Source organism: Dermochelys coriacea, chromosome 1 (genome assembly GCF_009764565.3).
Source record: "Dermochelys coriacea isolate rDerCor1 chromosome 1, rDerCor1.pri.v4, whole genome shotgun sequence".
Lineage (NCBI taxonomy): Eukaryota > Metazoa > Chordata > Testudines > Dermochelyidae > Dermochelys > Dermochelys coriacea.
This window is the reverse complement of record NC_050068.2, coordinates 34,815,274-34,828,966: the sequence shown is the minus strand read 5'-3', so window position 1 is coordinate 34,828,966 and position 13,693 is coordinate 34,815,274.

The following is a 13,693-nucleotide window of genomic DNA, read 5'->3' as shown; positions in this document are numbered from 1 at the left end:
GTGGCTCACCCAGGGGCTGCGTGAACAGCTTGGGTGGCCCCTGGGCCAGTCACACTGACTGCTACTGGGGCAGTCTCCGGTCACCACGACTCCCCCCACAAACAGCAGGAGGAGTTTGGGTGTGGGAGGGGGCTCACAGCTGGGGTTGGGGTGCAGAAGGGCGTGAGAGCTCTGGGCAGTGCTTTCCTCAAGGGGGAGGCTCCCCGGAAATGGTGACATCCCTCAGCTCCTAGGTGGAGGCGTGGCCAAGCAGCTCTGCACGCTGCCTCCACCTGCAGCCACCACCCCCACAGCTCCCATTGGCCATCGTTCCCAATGGGAGCTGCGGAGCTGGCAGTCGGTGGAGGCAGCGCACGTTGCTGCCTGACGATGCCTCCACCTATGAGCTGAGTGAGGGGGATGTTGCCAATTCCGGGGAGGCACGGAGCCAGGTAGAGAGCCTGCCAGCCCCGCCAACTGTCCCCGCCGGTACCAGCAGGGGTCCTGAGCCGTGCGCTGCCACCCACTGTCCAGCACCTGCGGGGGTCCTGGTCGCCCCCCCCAGCACCCGTGGCACCCCCAGTAACCCTCCCTCCCCAAGATTTAGTCAGGGGTATATTGTACAAGTCATGGACAGGTCACAGGCCCTGAATTTTTGTTTACTGCCAGTGTCCTGTCCATGACTTTTACTAAAAATACCCAAGACTAAAACATAGCCTTTGTGATGCTACTACATGTTTGCTGAAATATTCATGCATTTGTGAAATAAAAGCACTGAACATTTGAATCTTCCTTTGCTATGACTTTCTTCCAAGGTGCGTCTCAGAATATAGAGAACCTACAACACAGTTAATTAAGTTAGCCATTTAGGTACAATGCAATCCTTTTCTGTCATCAATTTGTTGCATGACTATATGACTTTACATGTCCTTGACACTGAGCAGATGTGTCGCACTGCTGTACTATGTTATAAATTGCTTTGAAATAATGAGATAGTCATCACTGATAATGCTTTGGCACTATTTTCTCATTGTTAAAAACCTTGTTTTTCTTTTTTGACAAATATTTCTATGATCTTAAAGTCTTTAACCCCATTTTCAGTCACGTTTAATCGTCCCGTGGCTGGACAATGGGAATGGCATTATGTTCTGCTTCTGTTGTCCTTCATATTCTGCTATTGTCACTTCTGCATTTAAGTACAAAAGTATTTTCCCTCCCTCGCCACATGTTATATGTGCCAATAACACTTGGTCCCAACAAGTTCTGTTATTACCAGGGATCCTACAAATCCATTTTCCGCAGAAAAACGTGGAATTTGTGTTTTTACAGAGAATCTTTAGCTTTTACATTTTGTGAACAAATAAAAACATATATTAATTATTGTGACGTTCCCCTGGTGTTATCTGCTAGGTCACTCCAATCCTGGACTCTGGGAGCCAGCCTTACCCTGCTCTGCTGTGAGAACCCCCACTCCCGGGATGTTCATGCACAGCCTTTAGCATGTAAGCTACTCCCAGCCATGTGAGTGGGCACTTTTGGCCAGCCGCTGCTTGGATTGTGAAACCAAATGACATTAGCCAATGTCTCCGGTTCCAGACACAGCCCTAGCAACCTCCGTCTTGCAGTGTCCAGTTATGCCCCCTGGACGCTGCAAGCTTATATGAGTTTGTCAATTTAACAAAGAAATTTATATGTACCAGGCTTGTTATTCCAAGGGGAGTCTCTGACACTCTTCAAACCAAACACACTGCTTCAGGTGGAATAAACAAACAAATGTATTAACTACAAAGATAGATTTTAAGTAATTATAAATCAGAGCACAAGAAGTCAGATTTGGTCAAATGAAATAAAAGCAAAATGCATTCTAAACTGATCTTAACACTTTCAGTGCTTGTCAAGGTTCCTTCCCCACTCTGAACTCTAGGGTACAGATGTGGGGACTCCACGAAAACCTCCTAAGCTTATTTTTACCAGCTTAAGTTAAAACTTCCCCAAGGTACAAACTATTTTCCTTTTTCTCTTGGACTTTATTGCTGTCACCACCAAGCGTCTAACAGATATATAACTGGGAAAGAGCCCGCTTGGAAACGTCTTTCTCCCCAATATCCTCCCCAAACCCTATACCCCTTTTCCTGGGGAAGGAAATCCTCACCAATTTGCATAGGTGAACACAGACCCAAACCTTGGATCTTAAGAACAATGAAAAAGCAATCAGGTTCTTAAAAGAAGAATTTTAATAGAAGAAAAAGTAAAAGAACCACCTCTGTAAAATCAGGATGGTAAATACCTTTCAGGGTAATTAGATTCAAAACATAGAGAATCCCTCTAGGCAAAACCTTAAGTTACAAAAAGACACAAAAACAGGAATATCCATTCCATTCAGCACAGCTTATTTTCTCAGCCATTTAAACAAAACAGAATCTAACGCATATCTAGCTAGATTACTTACTAAGTTCTAAGACTCCATTCCTGTTCTGTCCCTGGCAAAAGCATCACACAGACAGACCCTTTGTTTCTCCCTCCCTCCAGCTTTGAAAGTATCTTGTCTCCTCATTGATCATTGTGGTCAGGTGCCAGCGAGGTTATCCTAGCTTCTTAACCCTTTACAGGTGAAAGGATTTTTCCTCTGGCCAGGAGAGATTTTAAAGGTGTTTACCCTTCCCTTTATATTTATGACATGGGCGTACCATGGATTTATATAAGGGCAATAAGATATTCTCTGTCTTATTCTCCATCCCTTTTTTAATGATTCCTAACATCCCATTTGCTTTTTTGACTGCCGCTTCACACTGCGTGCACATCTTCAGAGAACTATCCACAATGACTCAGAGATCATTCTCCTGATTAGCTGTAGCTAAATTAGCCCCCATCATATCATATGTATAGTTGGGATTATTTTTTCCAGTGTGCATTACTTTATCCACATGAAATTTCATTTGCCATTTTGTTGCCGAATCACTTAGTTTTGTGAGATCTTTTTGAAGTTCTTCACAGTCTGCTTTGGTCTTGACTATCTTGAACAGTTTAGTATCATCTGCAAACTTTGCCACCTCACTGTTTACCCCTTTCTCCAGATCATTTATGAATAAGTTGAATAGGATTGGTCCTAGGACTGACTCTTGGGGAACACCACTAGTTACCCTTCTCCATTCTGAAAATTTATCATTTATTCCTACCCATTGTTCCCTGTCTTTTAACCAGTTTTCAATCCGTGAAAGGATCTTCCCTCTTATCCCATGACAATTTAATTTACGTAAGAGCCTTTGGTGAAGGACCTTGTCAAAGGCTTTCTGGAAATCTAAGTCCACTGGATCCCCCTTGTCCACATGTTTGTTGACCCCCTCAAAGAACTCTAATAGATTAGTAAGACATGATCTCCCTTTACAGAAACCATGTTGACTTTTGTGCAACAATTTATGTTCTTCTATTTGTCTGACAATTTTATTTTTTACTATTGTTTCAACTAATTTGCCCGGTACTGATGTTAGACTTACCGGTCTGTAATTGCCAGGATCATCTCTAGAGTCCTTCTTAAATATTGGCATTACATTAGCTAACTTCCAGTCATTGGGTACAGTAGCTGATTAAAGGAGAGGTTACAAACCATAGTTAATAGTTCCACAACTTCACATTTGAGTTCTTTCAGAACTCCTGGGTGAATGCCATCTGGTCCCAGTGACTTGTTACTGTTAAGTTTCTCAATTAATTCCAAAACCTCCTCTAGTGACACTTCAATCTGTGACAATTCCTCAGATTTGTCACCTACAAAAGACGGCTCAGGTTTGGGAATCTCCCTAACATCCTCAGCCGGGAAGACTGAAGCAAAGAATTCATTTAGTTTCTCTGTGATGACTTTATCGTCTTTACGTGCTCCTTTTGTATCTCGATCGTCCAGGGACCCCACTGGTTGTTTAGAAGACTTCCTGCTTCTGATGTACTTAAAAAACATTTTGTTATTACCTTTTGAGTTTTTGGCTAGCTGTTCTTCAAACACCTTTTTGGCTTTTCTTATTACATTTTTACATTTAATTTGGCAGTGTTTATGCTCCTTTTTATTTACCTCACTAGGATTTGAGTTCCACTTTTTAAAAGATGCCTTTTTTATCTCTCACTGCTTCTTTTACGTGGTGGCTCTTCTTTAGTTCTTTTACTGTATTTTTTAATTTGGGGTATACATTTAACTTGAGCCTCTATTATGGTGTCTTTGAAAAGTGTCCATGCAGCTTGCAGGGATTTCACTCTCGTCACTGTACCTTTTAATTTCTGTTTAACTAACCTCCTCATTTTTGCAAAGTTCCCCTTTCTGAAATTAAATGCCACAGTGTTGGGCTGTTGAGGTGTTCTTCCCACCACAGGAATGTTAAATGTTATTATATTATGGTCACTATTTCCAAGAAGTCCTGTTATAGTTACCTCTTGGACCAGATCCTGCACTCCACTGAGGACTAGATCGAGAGTTGCCTCTCTGCTTGTTCCTGTACCATCTGCTCAAAAAAGCAGTCATTTAAAGTATCAAGAAATTTTGTCTCTGCATTTCGTCCTGAGGTGACATGTACCCAGTCAATATGGGGATAATTGAAATCCCCCACTATTATTGAGTTCTTTATTTTGATAGCCTCTCTAATCTCCCTTAATCATTTCATTGTCACTATCACTGTCCTGGTCAGATGGTCAATAATAGAGCCCTACTGTTATATTCTTATTAGACCATGGAATTACTATCCATAGAGATTCTATGGAGCATGTGGATTCATTTAAGATTTTTATTTCATTTGACCTACATTTTCTTTCACATATAGTGCCACTCTCCCCACCCCCCACCCCCGGCACCACCTGTTCTGTCCTTCCGATATATTTTGTACCCTGGAATGATTGTGTCCCATTGATTGTCCACCAGGTCCACCTCACTCCACCAGGTTTCTGTGATGCCTATTATATCAATATCCTCCTTTAACATGAGGCACTCTAGTTCACCCATCTTATTTAGATTTCTAGCATTTGTGTTCAAGCACTTTAAAAACTTGTCACTGTTTATTCGTCTGCCCTTTTCTGATGTGTCAGATTCTTTATGTTTCTCATCTGATCTGGCCCATACTTTATCCTCTTCCATCCTCTCCCCCTGACTAAAACCTAGAGAATCTCTATCAATAGACTGTCCTCTAAATGAATTCTCTGTCCTATCCACGTGCGCCTCTGCAGCAATCGGCTTTCCCCCATCTTTTAGTTTAAAAACTACTCTGCAACCTTTTTAATGTTAAGTGCCAGCCATCTGGATCCACTTTGGTTTAGGTGGAGTCCATCCTTCCTGTATAGGCTCCCCCATCCCAAAAGTTTCCCGAGTTCCTAATAAATCTAAACCCCTCCTCTCTACACCATTGTGTCATCCACGCATTGCAACTCTGAAGCTCTGCCTGCCTACCTGGCCTTGTGCATGGAATTGGAACCATTTCTGAGAATGCCACCACAGAGGTCCTGGATTTCGGTCTCTTTCCTAGTAGCCTAAATTTGGCCTCCAGGGCATCTCTCCTACCCTTCCCTATGTCATTGGTACCTACATGTACCATGACCACTCGCTCCACCCCAGCACTACACACGTGACATGACAAACTTTGCATTAGATACCACACAATCATATTATAAGATGAACGTGGGGGTGCACGGTGTTCCCCCGAGGAACAGAACGTCACAACTATTAACTAAATTATACTGAAAGTACCAGTGTTATAGTGGGAGATCTAGCTTTGAATGATCTGAGATACTTTGCAGCACCTTAATAGAGGCTTACAGAAAAACCTCCAAAGGAGTTTAAAAATGCCCTAACATTTACTTCCCCTAATTGATATAATTAAAGTGGTGACAGTATCAGGACACTTTGGTTTGCATAAAACAGTAATTAGATGACAGTTCGGTTTCACTAGAACTCCCCAGGGTTTTCATAACTCACCAGCTATTTGTCATACACATGTGAATAAGATGTGGGATAAAATGCCCAATAAGGATAACATTATATCATATGTAGATTATACATAATTTAATTGGCGTCTAAATTTTAAGGTAACAGTGTCACTTATTCAAGTGACTCCCCCCCCCTTGTGGTTGATATTTGAATGCGCTTTAAATTTACATAGCTAAACATACTCCAATAAACTGCTTCCAGTGTACAGAGGTTATTTAATGGCGGATAGGGGTTCATGTTTTAATGCATTTCAAATTTCACTTCAGCCTCCAGATGTGAGTAATTAAAGTCATGAAAAGATGCAGAAAGCTTTAAAAATCACCCCTAAAGACTGTGTCATTGAGTTTGGCAAGAAAAAATTTCACAGTGATGGTAATGTGCTGTTCTGTACTGTACGCAGCAAGGCTGCAGATTACGTTTGAAGGCAGACAATTGTGGAACACACGGAAAGCTGGCACCATCTTCTTCCACAAGTGGCTAATACAACTGATTCTACAGTGGTGGCACAGCAGCTGGTCAAATTCAGTTTCTGAGGAAAAGAGCTCTTTTAAATTATGTGCATAGCTACTATATGCAAATATGTGCTATTTTTATTTATCATCTTTTCTATGGTCCTCATCACCTTAGTATCTAAGTGCCTTACAATCAAATCAGTGTATCTTCAATGCTCCATTCAATTAATCAAATTGACAGATGGACTGAAGCACAGAGTGTAATTACTGTTACCCACATCCTCCCTTTCTCTACCTTTCTGTTATTTTCACTTGTGTCCAGTCTTAAATAGTTTGGAAGGTCTTTGGGATGGGAACGTGGCACCCTATGTGTCTGTACAACATCTAGCAGAATGGGGTTTCAAGGCATTATAAATATACAGATAACACCTAGCAGTTAAAACTTGGTCATGTTATATGTGTTTATTGGTGAGAAATGATGCAGTATTATTAGATGCATGCATTTATTAATGCCACAACATCACATATGTAAACCAGTGTGATCCTCTCTTGGTAGCCTGACTTTTGCCATGCTATCTTTTTTAAATGTATTTTTCTGTTATTGAATTTAGTGGGCAAATGGTGTAAAAGTTTTACAGAAATAATTCACCAAATTTATAAAGAGGCACATTATGATTCTTTATACCCTTTCTGTGTTTGCTTTCTGCAAATATTCTAGCATGCGAGTTTACTGTCAAGATTGTTCACTGAAACTACACATTTTGAGCTACCAACACAGAACATTAACTAAAAGCAATTTTTAATTAATTTTAAATATTCACACCAGAAACCAGATTAATCCACTCAGAAAACCTACATGTCCAATCAAAGCAGCTTCAGTTTCAAATACTAAATATTGCATGTGTTTAAAGGACTATTTAAAAATTATCTACCATCCAAAAAGTATTTGCAGAACTCAATGAGAAAATCATTTTGATAATAAATACATTTGTGCAAATCATGCTCTGTTTGTGGACCATTTTAAAGAGAAAAAAGGCAAATTTAATCAAATAAATTATGTGCAACAGAATCAGCACCCACTATTGTGTTACCAAGGCAACAGAATATAATGCAAAGGGCAAATGCCAGATATATATGATGTGGCTGTGGGGACAAAAGGAAAGCAGCAGCATTGCAGGATTGTTAACCTTAATCTCCACAAAAATATTCTTGCTCACCGAAATTCTCTAAAAGGGATGACACTTTGGGGTCAGGTAAGCAGCATTTTAAAATCAGAGTAATCTATTTTACATTACATCTTCATCTTGTTAAATATAAGTATAAATAACACATTTACTATTTAAACATTTCACATGCAAAAAATCCTGCATTAATACAACTTTAAGGTTACATAATTCAAATAAATGCAAAATTTAAAGTTTCTAGAGAAACATTAAGTTAGCCATATAATGTGGGCCTAAATTCTATAGCAGATGGATTGTGGTGCCTATGATTTCAGTGTGACACCATATGGAAATAAGGGCCTATCTGCACAGATCCAATTACAGGATCTCCTATATTTTTTATTGTATTTATTGTCCAGTAGTACCTAGAGGCTCAGATCACAATTCGGCCCCTCTCATGCTAGGCAACATACAAACATAAGGAAAGATAGTCACTACCCTAGAAAGCTTGTCTATATTAAGACAAGACATGAGTGAAAATAACAAAAAAGGAGGGAATGGGGGAAGATAAAGTTAACAGTAACAGGAGCACATGGTTATACAAACCAGCTATGAGCACAATCTGATTACTTGAAATTATTTAATGAGATTTTAAATTATAAGGTACATAACGTATAATAAATAGCAGTTCCTAATGTCCATTATTACAAATATATGTACATATATGTAAATATAGTATTTTCAATTTCTGCTTCTCTTGTTAAAAATGTAATTTGTTTTTTATTTTGTTCTATGTACACCATACAAAATTTGTGAAATGATTGAGCTAACTTTTCTATGTGAACCTTACTTTTCGCATTTCCTGACTTAATGCATTCCACTAAAATAATGTACTTCTTATAAGTCTGTCGACACAGGGAAAGGTTGCAGAATTCCCCCCCCCACACACACACATACACACACCATTACTAAAGTGTCAATTGCACCAGCATAGGTGGGCTACTGTTTAGTTGTTTAACAAGTATAGACTCATGGGGTTAGAAGGGACTGGAAGGGTCTAGTCTAACCCTCTGCAAAGATGCAGGATTTGTTGTATCAGGCATGTATGGCTCTACAAACTGATCTCTCCAAAGTGGCCTCTTTTGCTCCTTGATAGAACACGCTACAGGAATGCAGATCTTTAATTCTTTCAGGGTCATTAAAATTCAGCCCCTGTTTTGTGAAGGCTTTGGCTAACCCCCTATGCTGGTCTGAGTGGTTAGTCTGCAGTGGTGGCTCTCGATTAAGACTGATGAGGTTCTCCAGTGGGATTACCAATAATGGGGGCAGAAGGGAAATGCTGCAGGGTAGGTTTGCAGACAGAAAATATGGCCTGATGAGGCCGCTACCCAAGGTACTCAGAGCTTGCAGTGGGATCCTGCTCTGCTTGTGACTCCTGGGTGCTGAAGGAGTGGGCCAGCAGGCGGTGCTTTATGCCAGACGCTCCTCCCCCCTCATTTCCAGCAGCAACTGGCCTCATGGTTCAAAGAACAAATCTGCTTCTGCTGGGAAGGGCGTAGCCCATCATGGGTGGGGCACGTCATATAGGTTGGGGAAGATTGTGCCTCCCCAAACAGCCTGGTGTGACCCTGCCCACCCTCCTCCCCGAAGCCCCCTCCTGCTTGTCCTTCCCCATTGGTCCCAGTCCAGGCAGACAGCTCCTCTTCAGGGAAGCGTGCTGGGGCTAAGGCGGCCGGGACTTGGGGTGCCTGGGTCTGCCCAGTGCTGGGTGGCTCCTGGGCATGGGGGCCATGCCACCCCACGCTTAGGGGAAGGGGGCCAGAGGCACTGGGGCTGCCTGCCCTGTGCTTGAACGGGTTGGGAGGGCACAGCGGGGGATGCACTGCCCGCCCGCTCTGTGCCCAGCCAATGCCCCCCGGCTTGCCTTTCGCTCGGGAGCCGGGGGGGGAGCAGCACGTCACCAGCCCGGTGCTCCGGGGCTGGGGCAGGGTTGATGGCCATGGGGTAGGTTCTGGCAGGGGAAGGGGGGTGGATCCTTGGGCAGGGGGGCAGAGCTGGCAGGGGCCTAGCCTCCCCCAACGGGCGGTTCACTCGCCACCCATGGAGCCCATCTGGGGCTAGGGAGAGAGCAGCGCACCCACTGCATGGCACAGCGACACCCAATGGACCCCGGCTCGCTCAGCTGCAGCGCCCGACCCTCGCCCTGGTGAGACACGGCCTCCCCGCTTCAGAGGCTCCCAGAGGCACAGCTCGGCAAGCGGGTGGGACTGCCCATGCGGAGACACCCTGCCCTCAGGCGAGGGGGCCGGCAATTCATGACGGGCCCCGCCCTGTCTGGCTCTTGCTTCGCTTGGCCCTGCCCACATCTGGCTCCTCAGTGACCCAGCAGGCACTAGTCTGCCGGAAGCTCATTGCTGCGAAGGGAGTGGGAACTGCTTCCTCGTAGCCAATTGCAGATAGGAATCATGGTGGCAATCAGCACAGCCAGCCAATGAGAATGGGGGGAAGGAGATGCAGAACCGGTGGTCCCAAATTCAGAGAAGTTGTGAAGATGAAAGCACATTTCTGGGTTTCCAGCCCGCTTGGGTGTCACAGGGACAGAGGCGGGACTGCACGCAAGTACCTGACCCGGTCCCACCATTAGGAGCCCTGGAAGCAAGGAGTGGCAAATACCTGGGCGGTGCGTCACATAGGCTAGGGAAGGCTGTGCCTCCCCAAACAGCTCAGCGTGGTCCCGCCGACAATCCTCCCCAAAGCCTCCTCCGCTTGCCTTTCCCCCTTGGCCCCAGCCCAGGCAGGCTGCTCCTCTTCATCCCGGTGCTCAAATTTGCTACCTGCAGCCATTACTCATATGTAAAGGATTGTAAAAACTTGCTAGCTGATGCAGCAAATTCCTACAGGTAGCAGTTTCTCATACTCTTGGGTGCAAGAAACTGCTACCTGTAGGAATTTGTTGTATGTATTTGCTACCTCTCACCTGTCTTCTGGTACAAAGGTAGTGAATTGTTACCAGTTGCAGTTACTGATACCTAAAGTTGTTCTTATTTGCTGACTTGTTCTAATTTGCTAAAACTTGACAGTAGTGTGAGATGAAAGCATAAAGTCTTCGGCTTCCAAACGACCCTGCCTGGTGTATATATGTATCAATTATCTCTTAATAGAGGATTGTAAAAAATAGAGTGAGGTCATTAAACATCATTTATTTTGCAGCTTCGTTTACTTCTGCCCAAGTGACCTCTGTGTTGGATTCATTTTAGTGGGATGTGGGACATATGGAGGATAATTTAAACACTTAAACTCTTAATTTCCTTAGGGCTTGCCTTCAGTATTCTTCTATGCTAGTGCAATCTCTGTCCATTACAGTTCATCAACTCATCAGGCAGGCAGAGGCAGAAATAAACTTGTCCTGTTGCCTTGACTGAGAAAGGTTTCTGATCAAAGGGAGCATAGATTCCAGCAAGCTTCTTGGGCAGTATCTCATTGGAAATGAAAGGGCTTGTTCAGAAAGAGATTTTGAAGTCTGTAGGGTAAAGATGATCGAGATGGGTTTGTCTCCATGCAGGTATATTTTAGTCTTTGGGGTAGAAAGGAGAGAGAAGTATTTTGGATTTCCTGTTTCCCTTACTGAGGGCCATCTGTGCTCACCTGAAATTTTTCCTGGCAGAAACAGTTCCTATCTATTTATTACTGCATCAAAAATGGCTGCCATCACAGAGAGGCATTAGTGGTGGTGGAGGTGAAAGAAGGCCAAGAAGTCTCTTCCCTCCCCAAAACACTACCTTGCACGTGGAAGTCATAATGTTGCTACTGCCTAAATACTTACAAACGGGGAGGGGCACAAGGCACTGACAGCTATACTGAGCACCCCAGAGAAGCCATGCACTGTGTGGACTGTATGCTGCTACACCTATTCTGTACTGGTGAGGGCAACCCTCACTCCCCAGTGCTCCTGGTGGCCCCAGGGCTTCTCCTGGCTTCCACCAGCACAAACACCCCTCCTACCATCATTGCTTGAAGATATATCACCTTCTCCTCCTGGGGGCGGGGGAGAAGAGGAGGGCTGAGGACTGATGAGGGGTGAGACCGTTATTAGATTTAACTCATGTTTTTAAATAGTCACACAAATTAAAGTTGGCTACACAAGCACTATGAAACACTATATCTACAACCTTCTTGGTTTCTTGTAATTTTGGTTTGTTGTAATTTTGCACAACTCTGTTAATGAACTTCTCAAATGCAGTGCATTCATTTTTGGTGGCTTCTCATGTGTCCAGTACTTCCAGTCCTTCATGATATGCTCATGATCAGGCAGAAGGCGACTTCTTTCAGAACACAAAATTCTATTCAATGAGGAAAAAGAATGCTCAAAAGTAGCTATTGTGACTGGGAGTAGAAAGTGATGAATTCCTACTTCTCTCACCGCAGGAAACAGCACAAAAATTGGGTAGAACCCATAGTAATGATAAAGAAGTTGAAATCAAATCTTAATTCATTCATCATATGATATTCCACTCTGTGTTCAAATTCTCTATTCTGTCCTGAGCACATGGCAGGCCCATTGCAGGTATTGCCTCACTCCACTCAACTGCTGGTGTTTTATAAGACAGGCATCTGTAAAAGCTATGCAGAGGTTAACAGAATCCAGAAGTTGGTGTTGTAGAGATGAAAGAATCAAGTCTGTGTACTTCACTTTTTCAGCTGGCTTAACAAACACTTCTTGTCCTCTTCATTTAAGGAGTTAATGTAAGTGCCCTAATTAGTCAACTTCTGAACTGAAGTCTTTGCTTCTTTCAGTACGTTTTTCAATGGATATCTCTCTGATTGATCCAAGGGTAGCTTCCATTGCTGGAGAGATATCTACTATTGTTGCAGCAGATGCATGGATGGCATTGTTTAATGACCCAAGTGGTTTCAACAACAGACTTATAAGAGAGATTGGTAATTGTCTTCTGTGAACTTAGTAGCAAAAGTAGTCCACCAGCCTCACTACTTAGATCTGCCCCATCTCGGTAGATATTTTCCAAACCCAATAATAATGGTTTCAGTAATTTTAAGACAACAACCAAGGATTCACTCATGAGAAAGCTAGTGGGTTTTCCCAGATTGGATTAATTTGAACTTCAGTCACAGTGTATCTTCCAAGATGCTCTGTCCTTTTGGACTCTTGCTGAAAAAAAGAGTATAATGAAGACATTAAATTTATAGCTTTTTAAATGCCATCTGAAGATTCCAAAGCTTGTACTGGTGCTAGCTGAAGAAGATGGCCTCTGAAGTGTGTATTGGAGAGATTAGAGTTACACTTTTCTCTGAGTAAAGCTTGTACTCCACTATGTCTTCCGGAGAAGTTTGCAGCTCCATCAAATGCACAAGCAGCCATCTCTTTGGGGTTCATTTTACAAGCATTTAACTCTTCTAAGATGTGGGTTGTCAGAGATGCAGTCGATGTTTCTTCTATAACCTGAACATCTAGAAATTCATCTACTGGCCTACCACTGATATCAAGATAACATACGCAGTGACTTAATACTTGACACTCATTTGCATCGGTGTGTTCATCAGCCATGTATGCACATTTTCTGAATGCGGTGAGAGAGTTTGTCACTTTTTCAACGCTGAGACTTTCACTGTTGCACTGCATGCTTCTAACCAGTCAGTTGAGTTTCTTGCAGAAAGATAATGAGCATTTGCTAGTCTTGGTCAGAACCAGTGTCCAACTTCAGGATTAACAAATTACAATGAACTTTACATTGGCCTCCAGTTTGTAGTGTGTGGTATCTCTTGCTTAAAAAGAGAAAATATGATGCGACAGCCATGTTTGTTCACATAAACTGTGTTGTGTCTCCGGCATTCTTAACAGCCTCATTAAGTATTTCTAAAATTGGCTTTGACAACGACTGACTTATAAGGCTTTCTGCATGTCGATACAGTCCAAAGGATTGATGTTTTTCAGCCTTTTCACATAGTTCGTCAGCATTGGCTTTGCTGATCAGTCTGGCAAACCAAGTTCCTCCACTTTTACTATATAAATCTATGGTATGCTCACATCTTGAATGCTGTGTGCAGTTCTGATCTCCTTATCTCAAAAAAGATATATTGGAGATGGAAAGATACAGAGAAGGGCAACTAAAATGATCAGGCGCATG